Consider the following 17,504-nt stretch of genomic DNA (forward strand, 5'->3'; position numbering starts at 1 on the left):
GAATTTGTTGATATATTTGACAAAAGATGAATTTGTACCAAATACAATTTTCAAAAATATCTACTGGTACTTAGGATGGTGCAATGTCCGTTTTTTGTGTGGTGGGGGTAAGTGATTACTAAAAGTAAATGAAAAACAATGGAGAAGTTACCTTAAACAATACCCATGGTTCAGAGGGAATTTTATTTTTTTCAGTGAATACTCTGTATCATTAGATTGTTAGAATGGCAACATTTTATCGGGTTCACTGATGTACTGGGCCAGTTTGCAGCAGCCTCATTGAAGGCAGAGATTTTGTTCTGCTATGAAATATATCCAGAGCAAAATGTTAGGTCCTGGGGAATGGACAGAATATTCTCTGACTCTCAATGATGTGAAAAGGATTTCAGTTGAGGAACAAAATACAGAAGCACCTGGCATTATATCCTAAACTTGTTGTTTGTTCAAAATAAAAAAAATTCCTTCAGTAGCACCTTAAAGACCAACTAAGTTTTTATTTTGGTATGAGCTTTCGTGTGCATGCACACTTCGTCAGATACACTGAAACAGAATCCACCAGACCCTTATGTATATTCAGAGGGTGGGGGTGGGGGTGATGGGAATGGGTGATGGGCTGATAGGAGTGGTAAACCTGTTGATGACTGTTAACAACTGTTAATGACTGCAATTGGTCTTGCAGGGGAAAAGCAAGGGCTGAGGTGCTAAGGAAAGCTTGATCATGTTTAATGAGATAAGAAACCTTTGTCTTTGTTCATTCCAGGTGGCTCCATGGTTTTAAGCTTGCTAATGAGTTGCAATTCAGCAACTTCTCTTTCCAGTCTATTTCTGAAATTTTTCTGTAATAAAACAGCTGCTTTGAGATCTTGTATAGAATGTCCTGGGAGATTGAAGTGTTCTCCTACTGGTTTCTCTGTCTTGTGGTTCCTGATGTCAGATTTGTGTCCATTTATCCTTTGGCGTAGGGTTTGTTGTTTGTTGTTGGCATCAATCTGTCTTTAGGGACAATGGAAGAGTGGACCATTGTGGGGGCAAAGTGATAGGCCAGTAATTCTGTTTCCCCCTCCTGTGTTATTCTGCTGCATTCTCTTTGCACAGTAGGCTAGAATTTTTTTATTTTTTAAAAAAACAACACAGCTCCAGATATGAACTATATATCCTGTCTCACATTTTTGGATTCGCCTTGCCTCAAACTCTTCTACTACTGTTGTATGATATCTTGGTATTCCATTTGGGAATTAAATCACTTTCCATCTGAAATGTATTCAACATAAAAAAATATATATTGTTGACATAAATGCATGGATAGCTTGGCTGGATATAGTGGATGCTTGTTAAGCTTTAGTCCCCCTGAAATCAATGGAGCCTGTAGGTCATTCCTATCATGTCCCAGTGATTCCAGCGGGACTAAACCATGATTGGATCCAACTTCAGTGCAGACTTTGATGCAATTGCTTATGTTTTCTTTATTTCTCTAAACTTTACTTTTTTACAATAGGGCCTTTGGTGTAGTCTTGCTACTTTTAAGGGCCTTTGGTCTAGTCTTGCTACTTTTATCCAAACGCTTTCAGTAGACATTTTATAGAGCACACAAGACCACCTAGGCTGAAGAAGATGCCCAAGGTAAACACAGAAATGTCTGTACATTTCTCCAGGAATATTAATTTTCCTCATTTCAGCTTCAAGTGAAAAAGAGATGGAAGGAGGAAGGTCACTACCTGCTAAACCCATCAGAAGAGCAAAATGTGCTTTGCATATGGCCATCAAAATTGCAGGAAGTGATAGAGACATGTGGCTCCAAGTTATGTTGTTATTGTTTAGTCGTTTAGTCGTGTCCGACTCTTTGTGACCCCATGGACCAGAGCACGCCTGGCGCTCCCGTCTTCCACTGCCTCCCGCAGTTTGGTCAGACTCATGTTGGTAGCTTCGAGAACACTGTCCAACCATCTCTTCCTCTGCCGTCCCCTTCTCCTTGTGCCCTCAATCTTTCCCAGCATCAAAGTCTTTTCAAGTTATGTAAGCATGCCAAATCTCTGTCATTGAAAATAATGACATTGGGTAAGACAGAAGTGCCTTGACTAAGAGGCACAAGTTCACTAAGGTTTGCAATGAGGATGGAAGGTTGTCAGTAATGACCTCCTTTGTTTCTTCACCCCAAGTCAGGAATGCAGTCAGTGCAAAGATTGTCTTGAAGACACAGGCCAAAAGATCAATTCGGCATTGATCTACTGTCTCCAGGATTTTGCATATTCCCCTCTAGGGTAGGAAGAAATATGTGGGATGTGTACCTGAAAACTACTGAGATCAGGAAACTCTCAAATTCGACTGAGAGGCTGAATCTTGCCCAGAACCACAGGTGCATTTAGGTCAGACAGTATGTGATCACTACAAAGAAAATGACAAAATGGACTAGGGAGCCAAAGAGGCTGAGCTTGGACACAACTTTGAGGGTTTTGATGAACACACAAGGAAGCAGGGCTACGCAGGCAATTACTGACCATGTTTTCTCGGTCACTGGGAGATCTGGAAAGCTGTGTGACAGCACGTTGCCACTAACAACCAGATACAAAATGTATGTCATGATCAGTTCCATCGCCTGGGTCACAATGACAACTCTGCCACCAAGTTTCGGAAACGGCTCTTTGCAGCAAGCATTAGTAATGTCTTCATATGTGCCTCTCACTTTTACCAGCTGCCCGTCTTCATTTTCCTCATACAAGCATGCTATTAGGATTTTGCCAGTGCAGCAGCAGAAAACTGCAGCCAGGATATTGAGAAGCAGCCCACTGAATCCACTGTGGAGTACAGCATATGGCAAACCTAGAACAAAAATCCCCTAGAGACAAGAGAGAGAGAGAGAACAACAACAACAAAAAACCCAACCTGAAGCAAAATGTTTACTAGAAACAACCCATTCAAACTCACAGCTGTCAGTGGCTACCTTTTGCTAATTGCATGGAAGGATCGCGGTTACATTAACCTGTCTCAGTAAATAATAGCTGCCAGAAATGTGTATATTCATGATGAATGAAGTTAGCAGGGAAAATAACTGCTGGCAGAAGCACAGAAATCCAGATAAGCCAGAAAATTGAAGACAAGCAAATTGTAGAGACAAGCTCCTATTAAATATCAAGTGCTGATGTGATTGCAGGCATAATTTAAAAGGCTGCGAAGCAGTTATTTAATCAATGTGCATATTAATGTTCAATAGCAGTTCAATAATGATAAAATCAAAGAGCTTTCGCTGTCCCCATGCATTTTGTGCAAGCAGGGAGGTGGTACTGCTGGATAAATAAGCAGGGGGACCTAGAAATAGCATCCCTCTCATAGTTCTGACCTTGCACTATTACTTTTTTATGGATTTTACACAGATTCATGAAAGGAAGAACTCTTCACCTTCACCCATAAGGCAGATACACATCCTTTATACTCTTCTGATCCCAAATACTTATGTTCTGAATTTTCCTTTAATCGTGAATACAGCCACTCTGTTACAAACAGCAGCAATATTTAAGCAGCAGATATATATGTGTATTTTAAATGCATGCTAGATAAGAAGACCATCAAAGTGTTTTTTTAAAAATTAAAAAAAAATACATTGTGTGGAAGATAGGTATCTGTTTTGGCTTGGCACCAATTCTGTAGCTGTAGCCTTTGACCCTGCCAGTGATACTTTATACTATAGAAAGCTGCACAAGTCAAGACTATTTGTCTATTGTGCCCAGTACTGCCTACTCTGACAGGCAACATCTCTTCAGGGCCTTGGGCAGAGATATTTTGTGTCACCTACTGCCAGTGTACTGGAAGAAGTGAAGCTCACCAGTGTCGAAGCAATGATACTTTAACATCAACTTTGTTGGACTGGTCATGTTGTGCGAATGCCTGATTATCGTCTTCCAAAGCAACTACTCTATTCCGAACTTAAAAATGGAAAGCGTAATGCTGGTGGTCAACAAAAGACATTTAAAGACTCTCTCAAGGCAAATCTTTAAAAATGTAGTATAAACACTGACAATTGGGAAACACTGGCCTGCGACCGCTCTAATTGGAGAACAGCCATGACACAAAGGTGTCATGAGCTTTGAAGACACTCAAACTCAGGACACAAGGGAGAAACATACTAAGAGGAAGGCACGCTTGGCACATCCACACCGTGATCAACTCCCACCCAGAAACCAATGTCCCCACTGTGGAAGGATGTGTGGATCCAGAATTGGCTTCCACAGTCACTTACGGACTCGTTGTTAAAACCGTGTTTATGGTAGACAGTCTTTCTCAGCTACGAGTGATTGCCAAAGAAGAATGAAGAAGAAATGCATAGCTGATTGCATAGCAGATAAGCAGAAAGTATCTAGGTTTGCTCAGGAATTCCAAGAAATCAAAAATTACTGTGATTTATAAATGGATAATGTAATTTGTTATTTTCGAGGGCTGTGCACTGCTTCCTGCCTTACCTAACTGGGCCAACCCAGCAAACGTCCAACCAAGATCTCACTCCAATTCAATTAGGGGTGGGGCTAATGTTCAATTAAGGAACATGGGTGGCACTGTGGTCTAAACCACTGGGACTCTTGCGCATGCTGATCAGAAGGTTGGCAGTTCAAATCCACGCGGTGGGTTAAGCTCCCATTTCTTTGTCCCAGCTTCTCTCAACCAAGCAGTTCAAAAGCATACCAGTTCAAGTAGATAAATAGGTACCACTACTGCAGGAAGGTAAACGGCATTTCTGTGTGCTCTGGTTTCCATCATGGTGTCCCGTTGTACCAGAAGTGGTTTAGTGATGCTGGCCACATGACCTGGAAAGCTGTCTGTGGACAAACACCGGCTCCTATAGCCTGAAAAGTGAGATGAGCGCTGCAACCCCATAGTCACCTTTGACTGGATTTAGAGATCTGACTCACAGTCCTATTAGTTTCTTGCCAGATATGGTTAATATCAATGCAGTTTTAAAAGGTCCAGTCCAATATCTTAAATTGAAATGGCGTCTGATGGTATTCAAATATGGACCCAAACCTCATTGATCTCAGAAACCACCATGCCAAATTGGGCAGTGATATCTTTAGAGGCGTTGAAGGGCACAGAGAAACCAACTTTCCAAAATTAAGCTATGCCATGTTATATAACATTATATTGCATTGTATGCATTGCTCAAGAGAGGCAAATCTGTTTACCCTAAATTCAAACATATTTGTTCTATCTACCTGCCCTCCATCTACCTATCTCAAACCTACAACATTTCTCTACAGTACATACAAAACTGGGTGGGTGACCCTCCAAATGAAAGTCTCACACTTTTCATGTACCGTCATGCCCAGTGTGTTATTTTTATGGCAATTTAATTCACATTACCGTAGTACTGAAACTGGCAACCTCTTGAACCAAGTTATGCATAAAAAAGATTCAATTTCAGATAAACAGTTCTCACTGACATTTCTCATTTATATATTAAAAAGTCTGCAAATATACCACGGGCATCAGTCACAGTTTTGTCAGTGTTTTTCATTTCATGAAAGATAATTGAAAGAAAGAAAAAAGGAGAGAAAATTATTTATGGAAATAAGGATCTAATAAGGATCTAATAGATAAATGTCCCAGGGACAGTGGAGCAACTGCAAGGAACAAGTATGTTACATGGCCATGGGAATATTTTTTGGGGGGGAGGGGAGTGATGGACAAAACATAACAGAGGGGAGAAGGCTAGTTTCTCACAAAAATAAATTGAGAAAAATAGTGCCTGTGCTTTTTGTCTCATATCTCTGTTTCTACAAATGCTGTAAACCTACTCTTAAAAAGAAGAAAGAAGAAAGGAAAGATGGGAATCTGGGGATTATGACAGATTTAAGGGGGACAACTGTCCCCCTTGCCACATTCCTGCCCATGTTATGTTACTCTGTAGACCACCCTCTCCCAGAGATGGAGTCCCCTGCTTTAAAATAGTCCCATCAACTATTTACAGGTGAAACTCGGAAAATTAGAATATCGTCAAAAAGTGCATTTACCGGTATTTCAGTAACGCAATTTAAAAGGTGAAACCAATATATGAGATAGATGCATGCAAAGCAAGATATGTCAAGATTTTATTTGCTGTAATTGTAATTTGTTGTTAGGCGGGTCAATTATAAATGGAATGTAATTAATGAAATGAAATGTAATAGCGATGTTTATTTTTGTATCATTGTAACTATTTGTTTTATTACTGTGGAATTTCCAAAAGAAAGCATTTGTAAAAATTAAAAATAATAAGTTGCATTACTGAAATAAATGCACTTTTTGACGATATTCTAATTTTCCGAGTTTCAGCTGTAAATGGATTGAACAAAAACAAAAATATATGCAGCTTATTATATAAATTGACTGGCTTACCTATACCAGAGTGTTGGTGTTTTCAACAGCTGTTTTGTGAAACGTATATTATTATTTTTTAGTGTACGTGTGGGGTTTTGTGTCAGCGTCAACTGGATAGGTTCTTTTTCTATTCGCTTGTTATATTTTCTTGATAGTGAGAGGGATTGGAGGGCATTGCCTGTACTTTTCATTTCATTTCTCTCTGACTGCATTCTTTACAAGTTGACCATCACCACCAAATCATGTGAATATTTGGGGGATAACACTTCACGCATCTGATGAAGCAGACTGTGGCCCAGAGAAATGTTGTTAAGGTTCCACAACACTCTTTCTTCTATTCTGCTGCCATCACTAAGGTGGCCACCTCTCTGGAAAGAAAACAAATAAATGAGTAAGATCCACTTCAGCATTATTTTTGAAGCAATTGTCCAAAGCTGCATCCTCTTCATTCTTGCACTGCAAGAGTGTTACACGTAAGCCATGGTGGCTGGGGCCCATTGGAACAGATAGGGCAGAAGGCAAGCAGGAGTTGACATGCAGGGTCAACTAATTCCAGTTTTTGTCCCCATCCTCCTCCCTGCTAAATTCTATAAGGGCAACAGTGAGATTATGGCAAAGGAAGTTGGCTGGCAGCACCACCTACTGGACTGGATGTTAAGGAGGCAGGCAGATAGAGGCTAGTTGAGGGCTAACTGATGTTGGTGGGGCATGCTCACCTCTACTAAAAGGAGTCACATAAGCAGAGAAAGTCTGCCCTGCTTGCTTCTGCAAGTTCATCAGATTCTTATTTCTGGCACTTGTCATTCATTGCCAGTGCAAACTTGTATAATCCAAAGCCAAGAACTGTGGAATGAGTGGAGTTTGAAATAGGTAGGTCTCTGGCTGAGCCAACTGAAATCCCCCATCCCAGCTCAGTCAGAGATATGTCAGCATACGTCCTCCATCCTTCTGCAGTCAGACTCAGCCAAAGCTGACACATGACGCTGGGGTAACTCCTCAAAAGTGGGGGCAGGCAGGACAGAGCAGGGGGAGACTTAACCCTATTCCAAACTCTATTCAGTTTGGTCACGTGGCCTAGGAACTCAGCAAAAGTTACACTTGCAAAAAACAACAACAACAACACCTTTATTTTGAAGTCTTGTCTTTCCTCTGCCAGGGTTTAGAATAGGGATATGTTACATTGGCGGGACGCGGGTGGCGCTGTGGGTTAAACCACAGAGCCTAGGGCTTGTCAATCAGAAGGTTGGCGGTTCGAATCCCCACAACGGGGTGAGCTCCCATTGCTCAGTCCCAGCTCCTGCCAACCTAGCAGTTCGAAAGCACGTCAAAGTGCAAGTAGATAAATAGGTACCGCTCTGGTGGGAAAATAAATGGCGTTTCCGTGCAATGCTCTGGTTCGCCAGAAGTGGCTTTGTCATGCTGGCCACATGACCTGGATTGGCTCCCTCGGCCAATAATGCGAGATGAGTGCCGCAACCCCAGAGTCGGTCACGACTGGACCTAATGGTCCAGGGTCTCTTTACCTTTACCTATGATACATTGGCATAATTTAAATTACATTGGCTTCCTATAGTTTGGATTGCTCTGCCCCATGACTTTTGTGTGGTCCTTCTTAACCACGCAAAGGAACTAGATGAGCCTTTGCAACAGGTCTGGGAGATGGATTTCCAGTCCTGCTAGTTTGCAGCACCAGTACAGCCCTGAAATTACTGACGAGAGTACAGTACTCCATAAAATGAATTAGAACAACAACAAAAAAATCCACTGATTTAAAAACAACTGCACAGCATTTGTGCAATGCTCTGGTTCGCCAGAAGTGGCTTTGTCATGCTGGCCACATGACCTGGATTGGCTCCCTCGGCCAATAATGCGAGATGAGTGCCGCAACCCCAGAGTCGGTCACGACTGGACCTAATGGTCCAGGGTCCCTTTACCTTTACCTATGATACATTGGCATAATTTAAATTACATTGGCTTCCTATAGTTTGGATTGCTCTGCCCCATGACTTTTGTGTGGTCCTTCTTAACCACGCAAAGGAACTAGATGAGCCTTTGCAACAGGTCTGGGAGATGGATTTCCAGTCCTGCTAGTTTGCAGCACCAGTACAGCCCTGAAATTACTGACAAGAGTACAGTACTCCATAAAATGAATTAGAACAACAACAAAAAAATCCACTGATTTAAAAACAACTGCACAGCATAAGAACAAGCATAGAGGTGCAAAGGTGAGCCCCTATTAACCTCCCCAGGTGGATTTCCCCCCTCTTTTTTGCAGCTGTTACATTTAGGAAATGTGCTTTGGTTCTCCTAAATGTGTTGTGAGCATCTCTATGGACCAGAAAGATGAAAATAAAAAGAATAAAGACTCCCAGGAGTCTCTGTGGAGGGGAATATGCTATTACACAACATTACATTGCTTACAGGTGTCTCTTCATATATACTGCTGTGTGTTTATAGAAAATGTATTTTCCTGGTGCTAGCATAAAGCTGAAAACACAGTTGAAAAATTGAAAATGTCAGAATTTATCTTCTGAATAATAATAATAATAATAATAATAATAATAATAAAAGGACCAGTTTTTAGGAACCCCAGATTTTAACAGCCATCTCTGTCCAAAATTAGCAAACCAGCTATTCCATTACTGAAGACACTTGGGTTTTAATCATTTAATAAAATTCTTCCTGTTGGTTTGAGGGTTTTTTTTCCTGAAGCAAACATTTGTATTACAAAATGATGCTGGAAGTTAACGACCCCATTGCTTTGTTTGTTTTTAATAGGGAGAAAAGCTGCCTTGTGACCACGGAGCTCGAAATGGTGTCTAAGAAAACAAGCTCAACAATTTCAAATCAATTTCCTTTCTCCATATTTTTTTTCTGACTTGTTTTGCCAAATAAAAAAACAACTTCATCCAATGTGGTTTTCTTTGTTTAAGGGGTTGGCCTTGTAATCTGATTGCTTCAGACCCAGATACCTTTGCAAATTAATTTAGTGTGTGCTGGCGCAGTGTGTGTGTGTGTGTGTGTGTGTGTGTGAGAGAGAGAGAGAGAGAGAGAGAGAGAGAGAGAGAGAGAGAGAGAGAGAGAGAGAGAGAGAAGTTTTTAAGGGGGTGGGGGGTGGGGATTCGAGCTCTACAATTCTATGATTCTGTGATTTGGGGATAGGAAGGAAAAATGGAAGCTACAGGTATGTGCCAAACAAGGAATCCCTGGGCTGGTTTAGGGATTAGCCTAGGGCTGGCTGAATGCAAGCCATTATGAAACAATGGCCAAGCATTTACAAATCAAATAAGGTACTTACCGTAGGTCTGTGCAAAACAGGGGTTGTCAAAGTGACAGGGAAGTGTGTGAGCTGACAGTAAAAAAAATACCTTACTCTTAGGTGCCACACAGGCATAGCTGCCAAGTTCTCCCTTTTTTAAAGGGAAATTCCCTTATGCTGAATAGGCTTCCTCGCGAGAAAAGGGAAAACTTGGCAGCTATGCACACAGGTGCCTCTTTGTGTGTGTTCTGGAATATACCTGTGTATTCAGTCTGTGGCCTTGGCCAAGGCTGTCCAAAGTACAAGAAGGTGGCCTCCTTCCCTTTGTCTGGTTTTCTTTTCTGTCTCCTCTTTTCCCTTGTTGTGGCTTCCTTTCCCTTCCTTTATCCACCTCCTTTCTCCTTATTACTTTTCTTTCCCCAGTCTATTCACATAGCAGGTGTCATAGGCCATGCTTTTTGCATGCTTGGACCATTTCATGTTGAGTATGGCGGCTGGCAAAGCAAGGTACGACCTTAACCTCTGAAAAAGGACCTCTAGCTAGTCTGATGGGCACAGTCATCCACTCTCTCCTACACATTCTTGCCTTCGGATAGGCAACTAGATTTGGCCTTGGGTTTCTAGTTGCTTATCCTAGCATATTTCTTCAGACGGCTCATTTCCCAGTGTTTAGGGTGAAAAGAAACTAAAATAATGTTACACACTAACCCAATGTTCACAAGCGCTGTGAGATTCCAGGAGTTCCAGGCTCTTATCCAAGGTTGTGTATCTGTTGGGAAGATCGAGGCACAGCGGAGGCTAGTGTCGAAGAATAATTGTTTATTAGCACATATTCACTCCTGGAGTTTTCAATGGAGTGGGTGTAGAACAAGCATTCCCAAACTTCGGCCCTCCAGGTGTTTTGGACTACAATCCCCATCATCCCTGATCACTGGTCCTGTTAGCTAAGGATCATGGGAGTTGTGAGCCAAAACATCTGGAAGGCCGCAGTTTGGGGATGCCTGGTGTAGAACATTACACCCCAAAGCCCAGGAAGCTTCTGGCCTGGTGGTGCATTTTGCTGATGTTGAGAAAACATTTGGGCATGTCTGTGATATTTTCATAAATATTCAAGAACCGTTCCATTGGCCTCATAGTCAGTGGACTAGGAGGAATAGGCTACTACCCTAAAGCCCAAGAAGCTTATGGCCCAGCTTAGGGAGGAAGGCACAATGTGCTGATGGGTCCAAGAGCCCTCCCTCCACCTTCCCAAAGTCCACTTGGCTTTGGGAAGGAGGCAGGACGTCTCCAGCCTTCTGTCAGAGGCCTGTCACTCCCTTCTCAAAGCCAAGGAAGCTTCTCCCTGGCTTAGGGAGGGAAGCATGATGCCCAGGCTTGCTTGCAACGCCCCTCCCAATCACCCTCGCAAGCTGGCACCTCTGACTCTGTTTCCTAAGAAATATTTCGCCGGACACCACTGGACTCTTCCCATGTTATGATGACTGGACTTTGAATGAGGAGTAGGAGGATGCCCTCTAGCCTCATTCAAACCCAGCATGCATGCTCATCATAATTTCTGTAAACTGTACTTGCATAAATCCTGTCCAGACAGTAATCAGTAATCTCTGAAAATGCATAGGATGTGGGGTGAATAAGTATCCCGTTTTACAGAGGACCATCTTCTATTTGATGAGCCACCCAGTCCAAGTCCAGCTGAAAGAGAAAGAACTACAAAAAGGAGAACAGAAAATGCAAAGGTGCCGATCAACAGCACCAGATAGCAGACTCAGCAGGCACACAGGTGGCCTGGCATCTATACCTAATTAGCATATGCAGATTTTATGTAAATTGGTGTCCTCTTTTCTCCTTTGGTGATGTGTGAGTGGCCACCCTCAAAGGAAGCTGGAGTGAGGATTGTGGAAAAATCCTACTTCTCATTTTACCTGTACACATCATCCTTCAGATACTGTTCAAAGGTACAACAGATAATAGGAGAGAATCCCTTCGAGGCACATTGGGGGATGGGGGATTAGGCTAGTCTGATATCATAAGCTTTGACCCTATGCCAGTTTTTTGGTTACTTACAACATTACTTTTCAAAAATATGCATGTTCATTCTTGAGGAAATGATACAAGTTTGGATTCCTGACACACACTTCCAGTGACAAACATAGGTTTTTGGCAAAAGGAAGAGAACAGTTTATCATTTGGGAGGATTAAGCTGATTACTGGTTAAAACTGGGGAGGGTGATGCCTTTATTAATTCCGACTGATTTGTGTCTGAGAGTGTGTTACGCAGGGAACACTTGCTTATTTCCTACCCACTGAAATGAATGGGATTTTGGCAAGATCATTTCCTGCATGTGCCTTTTTTTTCAGAAATGGTGTCACTTAAGATAGCTATGTTCTTTTCTTCTTCCTTTCCCCTGTAGCAAGGAATGTGGCAGAAGGAAAGGTTTATTTTCTCCACTTAGCTCCAGGTGCAAACATTCTGTGCAGCTCACTACCTCTGAGACTTAGGGTGTGATTTGTCATCCTCTGTATTCTGTGTAATCAGTGTTTAGGGCATTTAGTCTTCTGGAATAGGTCTATTTGCTCATTCAAGCAAAGCATTGTGCTTTTTCCAAAGAGAAAGTGTGCCATTTGTTGGATTTACACACCTAGTGGTGCATGATAGATTAGCTATGGTGTGTTTGGGAAGGGAGAACACAGTCTTTTGGATACCTCTGTGCTATAAATGCCAATAATACGCAATGGGATAATTAACATATATGGTTTTTCAGTCTTAAAATCATTGGAAAGCAGGGCCTGATTTCAGAATCTCTGTTTGTAAACACTAGGGGTCACTCTTCCTTGGCTTAAAAGTACAGTCACTGCCCAGTACCCGCTGATATCTGAGGAGAACATGTTTCTGTGTAGGAAAAGCTTTTGGCTGTAAAAAAGTTTTTAGCCTTAGGCTGTCAGTCACGGAGGCCCAGCATCTATATTCTGTTTGCCTTGTTTTCCTCCAAGCGTCGCTAAGATTTCTCAAAGGCTGTACATTAAAGAAAATAATTTACACAAAGAATGAAGTGGAGAGTAAAGGTAGTTTTGACAGTTATAAGTTTCAATCTCAGACAAATGTGTACCGAGACATCCCCTCCTCAATAGTTATCAGAAGCCTAGATGTATTGACTAATGAAGGTTACTTTACTTTTCTCCCCTCATTCTTAGCACTATCGCTTCCAGGCTACACATGGGAAACGAAAGAATTGTAATTATGGCTTTCACTTGAAGACTACATGAAAATGCACATCTCAAAGGAAAAAGACAAATGCCTCAGTTAGGCAGACATAATATATGTAATCTATGGAATGGCCTTGAAAGGCAGGGATAAGTCAGGAATGGGAGGCAGAAAAAAAACATCAATTTACTTCTCTGTGTCTGTTTCTATAAAAATTGGGAGGCATCAAAGTCTGAGTCAAAAGGAAAAGGTGCTAGAACATTTTTCTTGCAGACTGAATGTGGAATGCGTGTGTTTCTTTTGAGGGCAGGATGGGCAAAAACCTGTACACACTGATTTCCTCACTTAGTTCAGGAATAGCAGTAAACCATAGTTTGCAGTTAATGGCCCAATGAGCAAAAGTCCTTCAGCCACGAGTGGAGGAACAGTGGAGATGAGGGTCCTAATGCTCATTGCCCTCAACTTTTGGATAGCAACTGTGTGAAGTGGAGAGCTTTGGGTATTTGTGGAGACTCCCTGTGTTTTGGAGTCCTGAGTATCCAGGATTCCAAAATGTGAGTGGACTCTATAGATATAGGACAGAGGTCGGCAACCTCCGGCCCATGGGCCGAATGCAGCCCGTGAAGGCCATTTATCCGGCCCACAGGCCGCCTGTGAACCGAGCCGCCCGCTCGGTGAGTCCCCCGTGTGCTGCGCTAAACCGGTGCAGCACGGCACAGGGACACGCTGAACGACGCCAGAAATGGCGCCTGTGCAGACGCCGAAAATCACATATGCACATGCCCAGATGCCGAAAATCGGTTCTGCGCAGGCACAATTTCCGGAACCTGCGCAGCCACAGAAGCGATTTTCGGCACTGCGGACATGCGCAGACGCCATTTCCAGTGTCACACTGCGCCTGTCAGCCCACAGATGATGGTCATGGCTGGATAACCTTGCTGACGCCTGATATAGGTGGTTCCCCAACTCACACAGTTGCTTTCCATGAATGGAAGGAAATGATGGCAGAATAAGCATTCTCATTCCCACTGCTCCTTCACCTGTTTTCTGAATACTGCCCCGGAAGAGGGCTAAACTGTGTTTTGCTGCTAATCCAGAAGTAAGGAAGACAATCCAGGTGCACAACAGATGGAGCAAGTGCACGGGGACAAACCTCAATCACATAGTACAAACTATGGTTTAGTGTTACATCTGCACTGAGGTTTTACACTGGCCTGTGCGCTCTTGAAAAAATTGTTTTAGAACTCAGTCTTGAATGTGCTCACAGGGCCAATTCAAAGTGCTGGTGGTTGTTGCCCTAAATGGGTTGGCACCAGTTTATGTGAAGGACTGCCTGAACCCACATGAGCTTACTGTTGTGTAGTGGGTCTTCAGTGATTTCAGTTCAGTGCAAATAAGAAGCAGGAGGCGAGGATCTGGTACAACATCTCTTTACTTCAAAGAACAAGTAAGAGCCAGAACACAGGGAATGGGGAAAACTGGGGCTTATATAGTAACAGAGAACTAGCAGGGGAAATATACATTTTGGCGGGAACCAATGGCAAGGATTCCCTCCAGCGGAAACCAATCCAGCAGCGGATCCAAATCCTGCACTCTGAACCAGCAAATGATAGATGTTCCCTCTGGAACTTATACATTCAAATAAACTCTGTAATACAATACAATAAACTCTATATTACAATACATACTTGGCTGTGCTATTACTTTAATACACAACACTTACCAAGCTCTTCAGTTCATTTGTGGAGGCCCTGTTTGCAAGACTGCTCATGAGGTCCACCAGGCTGGTAGGTACAAGACAGGGGGCCTCTCAGTGTCTGGCTCTGTCATTATGGAACTCCCTCACACAGAATGTTCACCAGGCTTCCTCACTGAAGGCTTTTACATGGCCTTGAAAGACCTGACTGTAAGAATAGCCAGTCTAATCTTGCAGTTGGAGATGGTAACACACAGAGGCCTGATTTTGCTCTTTGTGAGAATCAACTGCTGTGGCTCTGGGAAGCCCCTTACCCCAAAACAGTAGCAGCATCTGTTAGAGTACTAATGATTTGAATCTTCCATCCTATGGTCAGACTGTATATATGTGTAAAGAGAGAGGTGAGCATGTTAATGATTATGTGTGCAACATGGGTGTGTAGCAATTAAACAAACAGCAACAATGAGACTATCCTTCTCATTGAGCACAAGGCATTCACTGATATAATATAAAAAGCAAGCAATATTTTGGTGCCTTGCCATTACGCACTGCAGTGACTTAGCTACTGTTGCTAAGAATAACTACATAAAGGCTAGCTACATGAACCAGTTATGTGCGATATTTAAGGTCTGCTTTGCAAGCAGGAGGAGAAACATTTGGGTGCATAGCCCTTCTATACATGGGAGGAGAAAATCTCAAACCAAAGGGTTACAAAGAAATCCTCTTTGCTCCACCCCTGTCCCAAATCGTAACAACGTTTTCATGGTAGGGTTGTCACAAGTTTTGATAGGCTGCTGAAGTTTTAGTAATGCAAAGAGGGCTGTCACAATAAAAAAATAAATATCCCAAAGCCTTGTGTGGCAGTGGAGAAGTAGAAGTGGTATTTAAAAATCCTGTTGTGCATTGAGCATTGCAGTTTAAAGGGCCCCCCTGACAGAGTGCCACCATCTGATATGCAGGCACTTCACAGCCCATTAGGCTGATGAAACTGATTGAAAGGAGCGCTTTGGGATAGGACAGGTTGACTATGATGAACACATCAGTTCCCGCTGATTCTTTCCCCCATTCATTTCCATACGGACAAACTTGTTCCCATCTATCTGACTCACTTCCCCTGATGTGAGCAACAGAAAGAAAAGCCACAGACATGCTCCCAAAGCTCATGAACAATGTAGCATCTTCCGCTTGTGACTGGCGAGTGCCATTTGGGTCACCTTGACGGCCATTCACTTTTTTGGGGGGTGCAATCTTTTACTGAGGCTCCAGAAAAAATAAAAATAAAAAAGCCGTCTTAAGAGCTCTCAAGGAAGTGAGAAGAAGGGGCTTGCCCAGTGGGGCTGCAGCAATAGCATCCTGGAAGTGGCATCGTTACTGCTTACCTGGAGGTGAAGGTGGTGATGAAGTCAGAGTTCGGTGGGCAAACTGGCAGGAGTGTTTGATCGGTCCTGCTGGTGCATCTTCGTAGCCCTAACTTTGCTGCTGCCTTGCCCCTCCAGCTGCTAATAATTGGCAGCAACACAATGGTGCTGGGGCACATTTGCTAAATAGTGCTCCTGGAAGTAGGTGGATTAGTCAATAACTCTCTAGATCCCTTTCTGTATAGATCCAGAAGCTCTGGAGATCTACATTGTTGTTGTTCATTACATCTATTCATTGCTTACTGAATAAATTGTGTCAAACGGACTTGCCATGGGAAAAAAGAAAAAGCTATACAAAATTTTAAAATACCAAAGCAATAAAATGTTATTTACTAAAAGTATCGGGGTGTAGGATGGCCCCACTCCTTGCACCTATCAACATGGAAGCTATAATTTTCTGGCCAGGGTTGTGCATTGAGGCTTTTGTCACCTGCGTGTGCAAAAGAAGAATATAATATAATATATTTCTTTAGAAAGGGTAAATGCCTGGATCTTTAAAAATAAATGCCATCAAAATTACATGCAATTCAGCTTAAGGGGGAAAGGGCTTAATGGAAATAATTTATACCCAATGCAGAATATAATTAGAATACATTTTTATTCCATATGGACCCAACACGAAGAAGCCTTTCACCCCCTTTACCTCCCAAACAATCCAGATTATCAAACTTTTCCCAATTTGATGTTTTTCTAATAGCTCTTTTGAGTGATTTCAAATGCAGCTCAGAACTGCTACCTCTAATTGCCATGCAAAACAGTGTTGCCCTTTCCTCCGGCTAGGGCAAAACGACTGTGTCGTTCTCATTTGTTACACTCGGTTTCCACCAGTAAAGAGCAGTCTGATTGCTTTAATCATTCTTCTAAGGTCCGTGAAGACTTTCCCTGCCACCCCAAAGTTCCAATTCATTATTTCACACAGGCTTTTCCATCATCATCCCATATTTGCCATTGCTTTCAAAAGAAAAGCAGGGTCCTCTAAATGTAGAGCAAGTGGGAAAGGTTTTTGTCTTACAGGAAAAGACACACACACACACACACACACACACACACACACACACACACGGAAACAGGCAGGTATGTGAGATATAACATTGTCAAGCTTTATTACTCTCTCATAACAGTGAAATACGTCTGGGGTGTCTTCTTGTTGCTGTCTTGTGCCTTTGGCAGTGCCAGAGTTGGCTGCCAGCTTTAGCAGAATCATCGGTTTGACCCCATGTCGCTCAGGAGAACAAGGAAGAGATGACAGTAGCTAGGTTTGCACTTCCTTTCCAACTGCTCCCATCTCTTTCCAACTAGGGTGCAGTGGAAGCTTTGAAAAAGAGGAACTGGCTTGTGTAGCTGGGCTGCTCTGTGACAGCTTGGAGCTTCTAAAGTATCAAATGAGTCAGTACCAGTAGATTTGCTGTCAGATTGCAAAACAGGGAGAGAGACCATATTTATATAGTTAGCCCTCTCTTCGCTGCCCCACCCCCAATATTCGCTAGACATATTAATGCCTTGGCTATCTGCTCATCAGGTGCTTCCACATAAACCAAAAATGTATATTTCCAGGACCCTCACCAAAAAATGCTGAAGAGCACACAA

At 42.6% G+C, this 17,504-nt stretch overlaps 1 pseudogene; it reads right to left on the reverse strand.

The window, feature by feature from the left end:
• Window positions 1-2,004: 2,004 nt before the first annotated feature.
• On the reverse strand, window positions 2,005-14,574 carry LOC118082752 (vesicular inhibitory amino acid transporter-like; annotated as a pseudogene).
• Window positions 14,575-17,504: the final 2,930 nt, after the last annotated feature.

The sequence above is a fragment of the Zootoca vivipara genome, chromosome 3 (assembly GCF_965207765.1).
Source record: "Zootoca vivipara chromosome 3, rZooViv2.hap1.1, whole genome shotgun sequence".
In the NCBI taxonomy this organism is placed as follows: Eukaryota; Metazoa; Chordata; class Lepidosauria; order Squamata; family Lacertidae; genus Zootoca; species Zootoca vivipara.